Source organism: Apostichopus japonicus, chromosome 3, assembly GCF_037975245.1.
Source record: "Apostichopus japonicus isolate 1M-3 chromosome 3, ASM3797524v1, whole genome shotgun sequence".
NCBI lineage: Eukaryota > Metazoa > Echinodermata > Holothuroidea > Aspidochirotida > Stichopodidae > Apostichopus > Apostichopus japonicus.
In genome coordinates, this window is record NC_092563.1 from 4,100,445 (window position 1) to 4,115,830 (window position 15,386).

The window sequence follows — 15,386 nt, forward strand, 5'->3', positions numbered from 1 at the left end:
TAACATGTAGCTGTTATGAGTCATAGCCAATCTGCTACAAAACAGACTTGGGGGCGGGGCTTACTCATCAAAAACGGACCTTTTTACTAAAAGTAGGGGCGGCAGCTCAGTGTTGTTTTAAGAAAGAAAAATCATTTAAACATCAAATAAAGCAAATAAAAGCCATTAAATGTCATATACAGGTAGTAAAATTCTTATTAATACCTACCTGTAAACAACAAATGAAAGTTGAAAATTTTAATAAAATATATAATACATAGGACCCTATCTTAGACGATACCACTGTTGAAAGACAGTTCTATTCTATTCTCTTTCATAAAACATAAGTTTTGGAGTGTGTGCAAAACAGGTCTGTCAAAGTGTGTTTTCAGTCCAAATTGGCCCGATTTGGACATAAATCGGTGAAAAAGTCACAGAATGAGATACAATTCTGGAATAAAAAATAGTAACTTTTGTTGGTCTATATGATATATTCTTGCTCTGGAAATTCCAGAGAAAAAGAACTTTGTTTGAAGACGCTGAAAAATTTTTAAGAGAAGAGAAAGTCCCACTTACACTTACTGTTACAATATCTCTATACATGTAATGTATTGAGATAAAAAATTAAGTTTGTTTCAAGTTATGTAATACACATGTTTTTTATTCTTTGACATCTCAGTGAAGTGAAAATGGAATGTAGAAGATAAAATATGGTGTAAATTTTGGAAAATATACTATTTTAAATTGCATAGTCACACAAAGTCACAATCCAATCGAATCTCACCCTTCCCTCTTTTTATTCCCCAGGAGATACAAGGAAAGGCCTAGTCCCATAATTCTTCAGTTATGGAATGCACCAATGTTGCAGACTATAACTAGTATAAAAGATATTATTTAAAAAATCTAAATTTAATTTTAGCTTGTTACAATCAACATGGATGTGATTGGACGGACATTTATGGTAAAATATCAATTAGTAGTTCACTTAAAAAATTAATAAAAAGAGAAAAGAATTTGATTTTGTTGCAATGTGTTAAGGACATTGACTTTATAACAAATAAACACAATAACTGTCTTCAAATTGCATAATTAGCTTAACAATACAAAAAGTTTGTTCAATTTCACACATAACCATTGGACGGACACCACAGTTATGTGTGAATTTCACACATAACCATTGGACGGACACAGAGTTACAGTATGTGTAAATATTACGCACAACCATTGGATGGAAGCATTATTTTGAAAACATTCAGAATGGTTATGCAAACTGATTGATTCAGTTTCATCTATTTCTAATTTTTATGTCTATTTAACTTACAGATATATGTTGCAAGAGTAGAACAGCAAGTGTATGGATAAATTCACACACTCGAACTGAGTCAGTGGTGTCTGACTGTCACTACAAATATTGCAATGAATTCAACAGCGAAAATATAATATAAAGTTAGCAGGCATATTGAATTCACCTTTAATTACTGCATTTAATTGACTGAATTGATGTTATAGAATTGTATAATTGATTTTTAACTTGTAACATCCGACATGGACGGATATTTATGGTAAATTATCAGGTAAAAGTTCACTTAATAACATACTAAGAAGAGAATAGAATTTGATTTGTGTTAAGAGATGTTAAGAACATTGCTAAATAACAAGTAAACACAAACACTGCCTTTAAATTGCATATGTACAGTAGCTTGACAATACGAAACACTTTGTTTAATTTCACACATAACCATTGGACGGACACAGAGTTATGTGTGAATTTCACTAACTTATGGAGTTATATTGGTTTAAATGTGTATACTAGTATACCCATTCACAGGGAAGTTTTTAAGAAAGCCTTACATTAACAAGAAAATTAATTGCCAGGCCATGCCCCTCATAAATGTGCATGACATTAATTGCATCACACATCAGCATGTGTAGCTACAGTAGGCTACCTACCAATATCACCATATCAAGTTTCTTTGGAGAAATTCAACCTTTTGATTGCCAAGTTATTGCAGTATAAAGATTTTTACCCTTTGACCTCATTAAATTACTATGATGTATGTAATAAAATTAATAGTATTTATCTATAGGCCACCAAACCACTATGTATGGTAATAATCAATAGCTCCCTTGTCAAGTTATGGTGCATACAAACTTATGTTACATAAATTAAGCCCTCCTCCTCATCAATATGCATGAGGTAAAATTCACATCAGCAAGTTGGGCTACCTACCAATCTAACCATACCAAGTTTGAAAAAATCTGACATGTGCTTGAGAAGTCATCGCAATTTGATGTTTGACCCTCTGACCTCATTAACATTCATGAATGAGCACCAAATTCAATCCGGTTAAACATCTTATGATGGGCCACCCACTAGCCAAACTGACCAAGTATGCTATTGATCAATCATTCCCTTGTCGAGTTATAGTTTATACAAACCAAAAAACTAAGTCCCGCCTCTCTATTAATATGCATGATATCAATAACAACATGCATCAGCATGTATAAATGGTCTACCAATATCACCACACCAAATTTGAAGGAATTCAGACTTGTAGTTGCCAAGTAATTGCAATTTGAAGATTTTGACATGTGACCCTGTGACCTCATTAATATTCATAAATGAGCACGAATTCATCACTGCCAACTTCTCCTTCACTGCTTCCACTACCTTCTTTCTTTCTCATCCCTCACATTATGTTTCTTTACAATGCAATGGGACTACTAATTTACTACCCTGAACTTGCAAACTGAGTCGGCCTAGAATTACAACAAAAAATCGCAAAACTGGTACTACAAGTGCAAATGCATGTAGGGCAGCCATTTACAACAACTATATTTTAGTCATAAACATTGCTCACAATGTGTAATTAAACATAAGAGACGCGTTAATTTTTCATCTGAATACTAGACATGGTCCAACGATCTAATTTGATGCAGTGGTTTCAAGTTTACATTTGTTATTCGCACTGCCCGATATTGCGCAATGTCTGTCCCCTCGCACATTATCCTAGCGTTATCTGTCCCCTAACGTAACGTGCGGTAGGCCGATTACGATGTAATGGCCTACATCCAACCATTGACACTATTATGTGTGGTATATCAACTACGATAAGAAAGATGCTAAACAAATATAAAAATAAGCTGATTCGTGCTTGTTTCTTGTTTTGAGCTTAAGATTTGTAAGATATAGTATTTCGCACGTAACACTTTTGCACACGTAACACATGGGACGGAATTTCTTCACCGTATCATATAGTAACGAAAGTGTTGGTTTAGAACCAACGAGTTAAATGAATCTGGAGAAACTATCACACAGTAAATACGCGCGTACGCGCGTACCATGTATGGAGGGTCATGTGATGTGTTCCAGGGTGGTACTAATATATTACTCTCCCTATTACGCATGATGATTTCACCCAACTAGTACGTAAATGTGTATGCGTGCTTAGAGCAGCAGACGACACCCGTTACCTAGCAATAACCGTGCCTGTAGCCTAACGTGGTAGCTATATTCCCGTCGAGCAGCATTAGGCTCTGTTCCATGGAGAATTCCGTGGTTGCACTGAACTAAACATTTCCCTACAGCAACACGTCCAGTTCAACAATCCTTTTCGACAAAAAATCGTTCTTGAAATACAATTCAGACAGCGACATCGACATTTCCCGCTGCAAGCCCAATGTGTCTGTACTTGTTCTGTGCCAGCATGTCTAACGTTAGCATATTAGCACTATTTCGTAGGCCTGAAGTACCAGTAGGCCTACCTTCTTATGCCGTTAGTTCCCATGTCCGATCCGTCTTGGTGCAAATTTTTCACGAAGTCACTAACACTATTCTCGAACTGCTACAGAGAAATATCAGTTTGGTACCACCCTGGAACACATCACATGACCCTCCATGCATGGTACGCGCGCACCCAATTGACATGAATCCTCCAGATTCATTTAACTCGTTGTTTAGAACGTCACCGCTGGTGTTTACCAATAGCGCGAAATCAGAGGCAGATTGTGGAGGGTGCACTGAACAAAATAATTTCCATGCGATGTTTATATCCGTGACGATGTATTATGTCGCACGTAACGTAAATTTGGACGGACATAACGTGTGATTTATAAAACACTACACAATTACGGGAGATTAGGTTTGATCGGGGATATTTTATTGTTATTATATAAGATACACTTGAGCAATGTTTACACATCAAAAGCGGAATTTTTTTTAATTGTGTTGACAAGAAATAAGGCATACATTATTTGGCATACTTTGGACGGAAATAATCTGGGAAATTGTCACTTATTGAGATACATCCACAAAGTACAAAATACCAATAAAGACAAAGAAACACCACTTATTTTATACATAATTCTTATCTTCATTGAATGAGCAAAATTTATTTCAGTTGCTCTTCATTCTCACAATGTACATACCAATTATTTAAGCAACACCTATTTGAGGGAGTTGAGTCCGTTCATTTTTGTACAAAAAAAAACTTTCATCATTATTTTTCAAAAAAAAAAATTGGACAAAATAAAAAATATTATCTTTTTTATTTCAAATGCATGTGTTGTTCAAATTAATGACAACGACTTGTAATTATTTAGAACACACAGCAGTACAGTGTACTTCAAACTGACTATGCTGGTTTGGACCATCAAACTGTGAAATCTGCCATAAAGTTATGACTTACTGCATCAAGAGGTAGTACATAGTTAAATTATGAACGCTTCATCTATCCACAGTACTACTGCAGATTCATATTATTAACTATGGCTACTGAAGTTTGGAATTAATATCATATGGTATTGATTTATTGATTTGAAAGTATGATAGCTTCAACTACAGTTCTACATCCCTTCATTAACTATGGCTATTGAAGTTTAGAATTAATGTCATATGATGGAGTGAAGACTAGCTTCACAATTTGGTAGTGTGAAAAAAATGATTACAAAAATCAAAATACTGAGTTTATTAAGGTTTACTTAATTTCATATTATTGAAACTACAGAGCTCTTTAATCATGACCATAGGCGTAGGAGGCGGGGGGAGGGGGGGGGATGCAGCCCCTCAAGTTCCCAACCAAATGTTACTTTGAGAATTCGGGCAATATGCTGAGAATTTTTCGGGCACCTTATTGAAAGAAGAATAATTTGCAATGTGTTTTTCAATGGCTAAACTTATATTATTATTATTATTATTATTATAACAACTTCCCCATAATCATAACCAATATGGAAGGGTTATAACACGGCAAATGATTGTATGTTACTGGCAGGTGATGTAATAACAGATGAATGCCTATATGATATGCACATTAACATGTTGTACCAGGCGGAGCGAACAATTTTGGTTATAATTTTCGGGCAAGTCGTTACAGAAATCAAATTAGGCTCCTATGCCTATGACCGTGCCTACACATTCACATTTAAGCATTAGTTGCCTTTTTCCATCATTGCAGACATGATTAAGAGAGGCTTAAGTACATTTATCCCTAAAAGCAATTTGATAAAGTTTTATCTCTCTTAGACTTTAGCTTTTTATGAACCTTTCTTTATTTTGTGTGCAATTTTGCCAAACCCTATCAGATCAGGGAGCAGAGTAGCAGCTCCCTGATCAGATTGCACTTAAATCATGATTGCAATTAATTAAACTAACATATTATCCGCACTCGCTTTTTTGCGCCAAATGGAGATTCTGATTCCATCATCAACATTTTATCCCCTAAACAGTTTGTCCTTTTCCCTTCATCACATGGAAAAAGCAAGTTGGAAAATTTCACAAATAAGAATTCCTAATTAATTAGTGGAAATGACTGACTAAGCAAATGAACAGCTAACGGGGATTAATGGTAATTGACACAGGATTTTAAAGGTGTGTTGGGGTGGGGGGGGGGTCCAGTTATAAATTTCTAAAGCTGATTAGGGAAGGGACCTTTGTGGAAGGTACAGAGGATGAAGGACGTTTTATAGGAAGAGGTGTGATCCTGAGATCGTTGACGCCTACTACCATATAGGTAGTCTACAAAATAGATGTTTACAAGTCAAATGGTACATTCTGAGGCATGTTTAATGTATATAAAGGTCTTGAAGCAAAGTCGTGCTAATAATGCTCTTGGATTTTTGTGTGAGGTTGAAAAAGGTGGGGGGGGGGGGGAAGGGGGAGGAGTGCACATCCAGGGAAATGGTCTTATTCTTTCCCACTGACTGAACCTTTGCCCCCCCAACTGAACAATGGAGGAGGGGGTCGCATGGCCCCAATTGCGCACATCGCTAGTAATGGAATTTTAACATCAAATAGCATTACATTTGACATGATCCCAACAAACTGACTACATGGTCTGGATATTTACTATGACATGCCCGGATGAAACAGCCAAGTCCACTCTCATATACTGCGTCAGAGGAACTATCTGGTACACCTTCCAGAGTTGACGGGGAAAGCACTTCCTGTCTCCCAGACTTGTACAGTACTAGCCATTCTGTATATACTGTAAACTCTGTAGTCTAGCTTAGTTTACCTTAATTAATTCTCTCCCTCATGGTGTTGTACTTGTGCTCATACTCAGGGAAAAAAATTTAGAATCTTGTTCTACAGACAGAGTTATAGTTCAGGTTAATATGTACAGGATGTTTATATAAATTTTAAATTCTAAAAGTTGCTCTATGACAAATCCCCAAATGCTTCTCCCACCCTTCCCCCATATATAAGAATGTTAATCAGATTGGTCAGAAATCAGGTAACGACATGGAGTCATACGTCAAAGTTATCTATTGTACTGTGTGCTTCTAACTTAGCAAATGTTTCTAAAGTTTGCTTCTTAATGGCCCTTGTGTAAAGTTTGCTTTACCCAAAGTGAGGTCACACTATTGTGACATCTAAGTCACTGGTAGGACGATAGGATATGACCTATTGGTATAAAGTAGTTATAGCCATCCAGCTATTGCTGTATTAATCACTGAAGTCTGAAGTGCTCACTCTGTGAGGAGACAGGTCAGCTAAGATGTGAAGTAACCAAAGCTGATTTTTGACATACGACACTCTCCATCTTTTGACAGGTTTTATTTTTTTTACATTATTACATATCTTGATCATTTATCAATGAGTCCCTTAAGAACTTCTATTAACACCAACCATTCCCTGTAGAAAAGCAGTTCCTTTAATAGCCTCGGCTATATTTCCTTCCGATAAAGTGAAATTTACGGCAGTAGTAACATAAAAGCATTGCATAGAACATCGAGTACTCTGATTTCCCTTATTATTAGCTCAAGACGGAAGTCCTCATTGATCAATGTCATGTTTGGATTAGAAGACTTTTCAAACACAAATTTGATCAGAAAAGTTAAATTGGATCATAAACATGGAGAGATTAAGGAACATCAAAAGCGACCTCTCATTTGCCAGCAGTCTCTTGGTTAAGTGGTCAATGACATGAGATTGTTCGCACAATTTCAAACTGCAGCATGAATCTGCAGTTACGCATTGTAGAACGAATCCCTAAAAAGTGATTTTTTTCTAAATTATATTTATTTTATTTACCCATCATGCAATGATTCATCCTGTCCATTATACAGGTGTTCTATTTCACATTTGAACAGCAATAAATTACAGATTCTACCTTTAGAAACCAGTCTTATTCGTCCCTGGAAAAGAAATCCAACCTCTACATTTGAAATCAAATCTAGTTTTGCAATTGTGCAGTTGTGCAAGAGCCGCAGTATCCCGGAAAGATAAATATAAATATATCGATTGCAATAATACATTTCCTGTACATTAAATATCACATATAAACTAAAGGAAACCATCTACAATTTCTGGGATTTGTAATTTTGCCACTTGCAATACGCGGAAGCTCTACAGAAAAATTACTCGTTTATGACTACAGGCTGCCTCCCAGCAGGGAGTTCTAACTGCTGTACGACACCGGTAGAAAATACACTGATGCATCTGTAATCAAATTCCAAAAAAAATTGAGACAAAATTGGACCGTAAAAAGAGGAAGAAGACGAAGAAAAGACGTTGAAATGTCAAATTTTTCAACAACTGAGATGAGTTATAACTCACACAAGTATGAACTGTGTAGGAGGTAGTACTTGCCAATTAAGCCTGAGAATGGGTTGAGATGAGAGACTGGAGATAAAGTACAGAATTAGGGATGTACAGTAAGTGACAAGATAAAACTTGCTGTTTGATTAATTGCATGGTACATCCAAGTAATGTCATATTTTAAAAGAGCTACAGTAAAGTCCTTTCCATGAATGCTTGTGGTACGTTGGATGTCGTACCAGGAAGTTGTTGATGGGTCAAAGACAAAATACAATAAAAGACAGTGGAGAAACGTTTATCACGCTTGAGTGAAAGGGTTCATAATTATCCTGAATAGAATAGTGTAGTACAGTGAGATAGCAAGCAGGCCATGACAAAACGTTTTTTTGAAACTTTCTCAGCAAAGATTTAAACATATGACCCAATGCAATGCACTAATGCGCGTGTTTGTCTAAAAACACGTAAAATGCGGGACGATGGAAGGTCAAAGCCAATATTCCTTTCAAAGCTAACATAAGGTAACGCATAACTACTTCACTAGCTAATGTTCCTCAGAAATTATCTTCCTGAGGGATAATTGCCTCAAAACAATGGTTTTAAGGTGGACAGTGTTATCCTTTAACTAACCTGATGCTAGGTGTTACAAATATGTTGTTGAGGCCCCTGCAAACAGTTCCAAAGCATCGCAGCATGCGCAAGCCTGGAAAACATTTACCCAGTAATAAATGAAGGGTTTACTCTTTAATTTAAAGCTATAATATAATTCAATTAATTCAAATATTCATATTTTTGCTTCAATTCTAAACAATATATCGCACAATGAAGAAATCAAAGTGACCGATCCAAGACTATTACAGTATGACCTCTACTGGAATACTGTATTAAAATGTAAAATCTGAATGAATTGACCTTTAGTAATGTTGGCAATCCTGAATGTAGCTAATCTTTCCAACTCTCTAACAACAATGTAGTAATAATTTCACATATTTTGCCTCTTTGTTGTTGATTTATGTTTTGGTTGCAATCCCACAGAATCCCATATCAGCTACAGCATGTAAGGTTGTGGTACTTCACTGTAAATGTACTGTACACATACCTACTTCACTATACCTGTAAGTACAACAATACTGTATATGAATAGTAACAGTGGAGGTCCAACTGTACATGATTACTACCTGGGGGGTTGCTAAGGAATTATCATATGTGGTATGCTTGGCATAAGCAAGTAGAAGGTCAAATAACTTCTTTACACACCAGGAAAAAGACTTGATCAAGTCTAAATTAATATGACATAATTGAGCCACATGTACTACAGTACACTCTTTTTTCTTTTTTATTCCAAGTTTATTTTACTACAATGTTTATTTCCTATATCATTTTCTGGATAATCCCCTAGCAATAAATGCTATGTGCAAAATGGGCAAATTGGTGTACAAATGCAGAGATGTATAGCAGTTTTGTACACATTGAAAAATTTAGAATTTTAACAAATATGAAGCAAACCAAAATTTTTAACCTACAAACCGCTACACACTGTTAACGTTTGAATAATTCCATGCTGCTCTGTAGCACGAAACGTGTGCATGCATGAATACACTAGACCTTTATTAAGTTAACATTATTACTGACACAGAGCTAGCCTACTGTACTTTATAAGCTGACCATAATCGATCACAACTCAGATACAAATATTTAATAATCGAAGAGATTAAACAGCCTTAGAATCGGTTCGGTTTACAGGCCAATGACCATAGTAAATTACTACAGAGGGCAGGGCTAAATGTGTCTTCAAGAAGGAGTCGTCTTCAATGCTGAACGACATACAGACAATAGAAAGTCACAAATATTAATTTATAATTGATAGATTAAATAAAAGTGGAAAGTTTCCCACCTTTCTCCCAAAGATGAAAGCTTTTTTTGTTAATTGTTATATATACATGTGGGGTTGTTATGAAATTTGAGGTAAATAAAGTAGGCAGAAAATAGAAAGCAACAACAAGAGAGAAATACAGAATAAACTTTTAAACACAAAATGTGTCCTTTTTGACCTACTGTAGTTAATAATGGAGGTTCATACAACTTTTACTACTGGTTAAAGGCAGTATTGTTGCAATATGATCACATGAGAACGCTACCAGCAAGTTTGCAAAGTTCTACAACGGATATGCACAGTTATACAGAGAACTGCCCTAGATGAAAGATAAGGATATTAATATAGAGCTCTGAGATGTCAACATATCTTCAAATTGTTGTATTATAACAAAAGTTGGTATTCTATGTCTCTCAGTTTAATAAAACATTGATTTTAATATTAAACTTGACGGTGCAGACTTTTAGTATAAAACTTATATACTTTAGGAAAGATTTCTACTGTATATGCTCAGCATATTAACAAACCGTTACTATATAAAAAATATCAATACCTTGCTAGCTCTGTACCACCTAGAAGAAACTAAAGTATTATATCGTTAAGGACACCTACACAACTAGAGTAGCAATGCTGCAGAAACTTGATAATCTGATAACAGTACATGTATATAATTATGACACACATACTCAGACACACATCGTGACACATACATGTACGTAGTGACATGCATAGTATACTGTACGTGTGACAAACATACAAACTTCCAAATTTGATGTAGTACTGTTCAGAAAAAGAAGTATAATAGCAATCAGTCTTGTTGGCTACTTGACCTAGGCCTACCATAGCCTATGAAAAAGAATTACATTTCATGAAATCTGCAAACCTATGAGAAAACAATTTAAGCCTGCTTAAACATTTTAAGTTGTCTATAGATGGCATCTATAGGCCATAATTCCATGGTTAGTTTGTGAAACGTTTATGGCAAAAATTTACACCAACTGACAATTTATAATCTTAACATAACACAATCAGACCACAAACATCCGATTTGCACAACACCATGCAGTAAACAATCTAGGCCTCTAGTATAGAATTTAACTGCAAACAATCCATTTTCCCGGATGGACATTTAACATGGGCAGCGCAACAATTTTTGGAATATACTGTACTGCAAAATATCTCTCGACAAACGTTTTCAGGACATTTTTATGAGTCACACGCTGAAAGGAAAAGATTGGCGACAAACCCACGTGATGTGACATAGCATCTAGAAATTAGAATATATGATAGCCACAACATAATACGACCTGGGTTATAAATCATGGGTGCATATTGACAGTCACATTTTGATTGTACTGTACAGTTCCCATAGCAACGCACTCTACAAGGTCTATATATCAAGTTGAACAGTGCTTGAAATTCAGACTGTGTCATCAAAGATATGTACATTAAGAATGAATAGATGGCTTTTAAGTCATTTTTCAAGAACCGGCAAACTGTAACGAAACCATCGAGATAAAGTTTCAAGTATGGCTGCACGTCAGACTCAAGATTTCAGACGAGTGACATAAACTGCAATCTGCATAAAAACTTTTCTTGGTAAACAAAGATATACATTACAACTGGAAAATAATATAAGTCTTCATTGTTCAACGCATATTTTCTCTGGTTTTGAAACGGAAATGTTCTTGAGTGGCAGGGAATATTATGCAAATAATTTACTGGTTACATTTTGCAGAGCACTTTTGATCTACATGCATTTTGCCCATTGAAAAGCAGGTACTGAAGAGAACAAGAGATATTCTATTTTTAGTATTTTTTGCCACACAAAATTGATAACGGCAACTTTACATCAATTTTGGACTATTTACAAAGCATTTTGCAATATATACTGTACATATATATGCAATACCACTCATGCAGGATAAATATTCCCCACAGATACTGAACAACTGAAATAGTCCTGACTATGAACAACACATTTTTATACGTCATGTTAGATACTTGACAATCAATCATTTAATTAGCATGATGAAATTTGCCAAGTAGAAAAGATAATCAATTGAAGAACATATTTAAGTCAAATTCAGTGCAAGTGGTTTCTTATAACATTTGAACATAAAATATTGCATTTACCCAAAAGGTTATCACTATAAAACATGATCGTGTGTTATGTATACTTCTAGCTCTTTGCCTTTGATTTTTCACTGGTTGTTGTTCTCTAAAAATCTAATTTCGATCTGCTAAATATGCTACATGACACAAAATTCTCCTGAGCATTTTCATTATAACCAGAAGTTTGTAACTTCCAAAAGACTGTTATCTTCCTCAAGAAGGAAGAGCAAAGAGAACTGATTGTGCACTTGATCAAACTTGACTCTGCTGTAGCGTGTTGTCACCGCCCTACAGTACCTGTCGATGGCAATTTAGAATTACCCTGATGAAAATGTCATGAATTCTGAAGACCACTACTCCATGTGAGAAAGTTAATTTTATTCCCATCAATGGTTGCTGAAAGCTTTCCTAGCTACAAAATGTTAGGTAAGAAGTCGCACATGCATGCATACAGTACGTTGTTTTTATCACATTGTACCAAAGACTGAAACGATTTTGCAGGATTTTACAGTGGCTTGAATAAATAGAGTGTGAAATGTAAATAATGTGGCTTCCAAGCTTCAAATACAGTGAATGAAAAATGGACAAAAGCATGACACAATTGGATCATAAGCTGCAGAATGATAGATTTATTAGCTTATTAAGTAGAAAAGTGCTAGATTACTACTGTAGTTCAAAAACAGACAGATTGGTAAATATAGTTGCCTGATGATCGCTGCAGTGATAAGAACTCAATGTGTGAGTGAAACTCTGAGTTGCAATGCAATGGAATAGCGTGTAAATACAAACTCTAAATGTTTATAATTTAAATATGTCTGGTACGATTGACCTGATATAGAAGTATGTTACAAATGAGTCCTTTGTTTTCTTCTCCTTAAATGAACATGTCATTGGGCGTACCATGAAAAACAAAACTGATAAAAAATTGTTAGTAAATGCTACAGGATATTTAAAGCGGTATTACGCCTTGAATATGTTTGTGTGTCAAGCAACAGTTTTCAATTAACAAATTCTCATTCAACCCTCAATGCATCAGTTGCAACAGCTTTGCATTAACCTGAGTCATTATTTAACCTTCATTTCTCTTTGCAGCATAAACATTTGGATAACTTCCTTTCACTTATCTGACGGAAATGATACACCAATGTGGTTTACAAACATTTTATGATTTTCAGTGTAATTGCTACACTTGGAACTCAACATTGCAGGTCAGAGAACATATACTTTACAGACCGAGAATACTACTAGAGTTGTCTGATTGTCTCAGACTGTAGGCATTATACAGGTGCACACAAAATACAGGCTAAATGGGGAAATAAAGAAAGGTATTTCTGTATTCACTGATGTTTTCCAAATAGTACAGAAAATCCAGACTACTACTGTAAGCATTTCTGAGTTCCTTTGTTGTATTTAAGGAATTAGGAATAAACTGGGAAAATTTCTCATTTTAAGATATATCAGAGCAAAACATGGACGTTGGCAAGGGGGGGGGGGGGACTGCTCGAAGAAGCTACGCTTCCTCAGTCCTCCACCACCGCCTTGTAAAAATGTTGTACTATTTGTATATATTTTGCACTGTGGAAACAAATTCAAACATCAAAAGTTGTGGGGAAGAAAATTTCCCCAACAACTTCAACTGGATTACTGTACATGGTTAGTAATTTGCCAGTTTAATAGTAACCATAATGGCAAGAAAATCATGCACAAAAAAAGTATCTTGAAACCTGGGTAACCAATGCATGTGTGTCTATTTATCAATTGGCTTGACGACACAAGCTTCCACAAAGTTACAAGTGAAGGAAAATATGGCTTAAACTTAAAGCTTACCGATACTCGCCCCAATGTTTTGCAGGCTAATAATAATTGCTTAAAGTTTTCACAATTACATTGTTGAGTGTTCTGATCCTCCATGATGTTAGTCTCATCCATTGAGGATCGTTAGAATACATGATATGATTGTTGAAATTTGAGTATGGGTGACCATCACCTCACTTTCTAGCATATTTTGGGGCAATTCTCATGACCTTTTAATTACACCAAATGTTTATGACGATAATAAATTTAAATAAAATAAAATAAACTGTTAGCAAACTGCGTATCCACTAGAGAGCCTGTGTAGGAGAATGTGTAAAAGAAAGTTGGCCTGACATTTCGATCCTAGCAGGATCTTCTTCAAAGGATAATAAATTTAGTGATATTGCCATTGCTTTCTTCCTGCTGGGTTTGCTACTTAACCATGGCATTTTGCCAACAGTGGTAGGTTTTGTTAATATGTTTTGACATAAATATGACATATCAATGGTATAACTTGGTAACTCGGTACTGTATAGTAATTTTTAATGACGAGGCAATCAATAGGCAGTGTGTGTGCACTGACATTTAATGGTACACACTTGAGGTCTACAGACAGATCCCCGAATGTACAGTACTACACTGAACTTTTCTGTACCCGTTCGAGACTAGTTTTCAAGTCCGAGAGGTTCCCTGCCTGCAAATAACCCTCACTCGCTTCAGGACTGAAGCATAAAGAATGAGCATTAGATAGTAGGTTAACTTCACATTGTCACTTACCAATCTTACTTAGTGTTCAAAAAGTTTCCACTAAAATTTGTCTGCAAATGCCATGGATATATTTGCCACACCAAAATCAGGTTGAGCTCCGCTACCCTAGTTTTACTTTACACTACAATAAGAGCACCATAGTACTCTATTGGCCTTGCCTAAACCCACCTCTCTCATTTACATGATCTAATCTCTGGCCTTACCTTTAGGCTTCTGCAGTAGGCCTACACAACGTTAGTGTTGGAAATTGGAATTGTTGCATCATTGTAATTATGGTGGTAGAGATAACGTTTGTTATGAATAAAGTTATCCAGTGGATGATATATGTACTTACTAAGGCCTAGTCGAGCTGCTTTGGTTTTATCTCAACTCATTCCACTTTCAACTGTAATGTACTGTAGTGTAACGTTACTGTACTCCTAGACATAAAGCCTATCTTTTAAGTTAGTGGCAGAAGATAGTTAACTTTTGATTAAGTTAACACAATCACCATACACTGTTATGCTTGTGACTTCCGCAGTTTATACTTCCATTTCGAAATTAGTTGGTAAGAACTCTGACAAACAAGATAGAAATATGATAAGAAACATTTCAAAATCAAGTCATACATACCGTCAAACAAGCAGCATAATTGAGTAAACCTTCAAAGTAACCACGAAATCCCCAAAATATTAATTTTTGTTTGAGTGTTTCGCTAATTCAGCATTCCAGCGTACAGTGTATATTCTAGGAGTTTACGGGTTTTACATAGTGTACATGCCAAAAGACAATACACATGCACAAAGTGTACGTTCCCTTGGAACGCGTAACAACTGGTAG

At 35.6% G+C, this 15,386-nt stretch overlaps 1 protein-coding gene across 3 annotated transcripts in view; it reads right to left on the reverse strand.

Moving 5' to 3' along the window:
- Positions 1–15,386, reverse strand: part of LOC139960685 (transmembrane protein 45B-like) — a 37,271-nt gene extending 21,885 nt beyond the window's left edge. The window contains exon 1 of one of the 3 annotated variants that reach the window (XM_071959249.1): positions 15,180–15,386. The gene's annotated coding sequence lies outside the window, so the exon portion shown is untranslated. Of the gene's footprint in view, positions 1–14,770; positions 14,794–14,901; positions 15,153–15,179 lie in introns of those variants that run through there. The other 2 variants (XM_071959258.1, XM_071959268.1) reach the window with 2 other exon arrangements.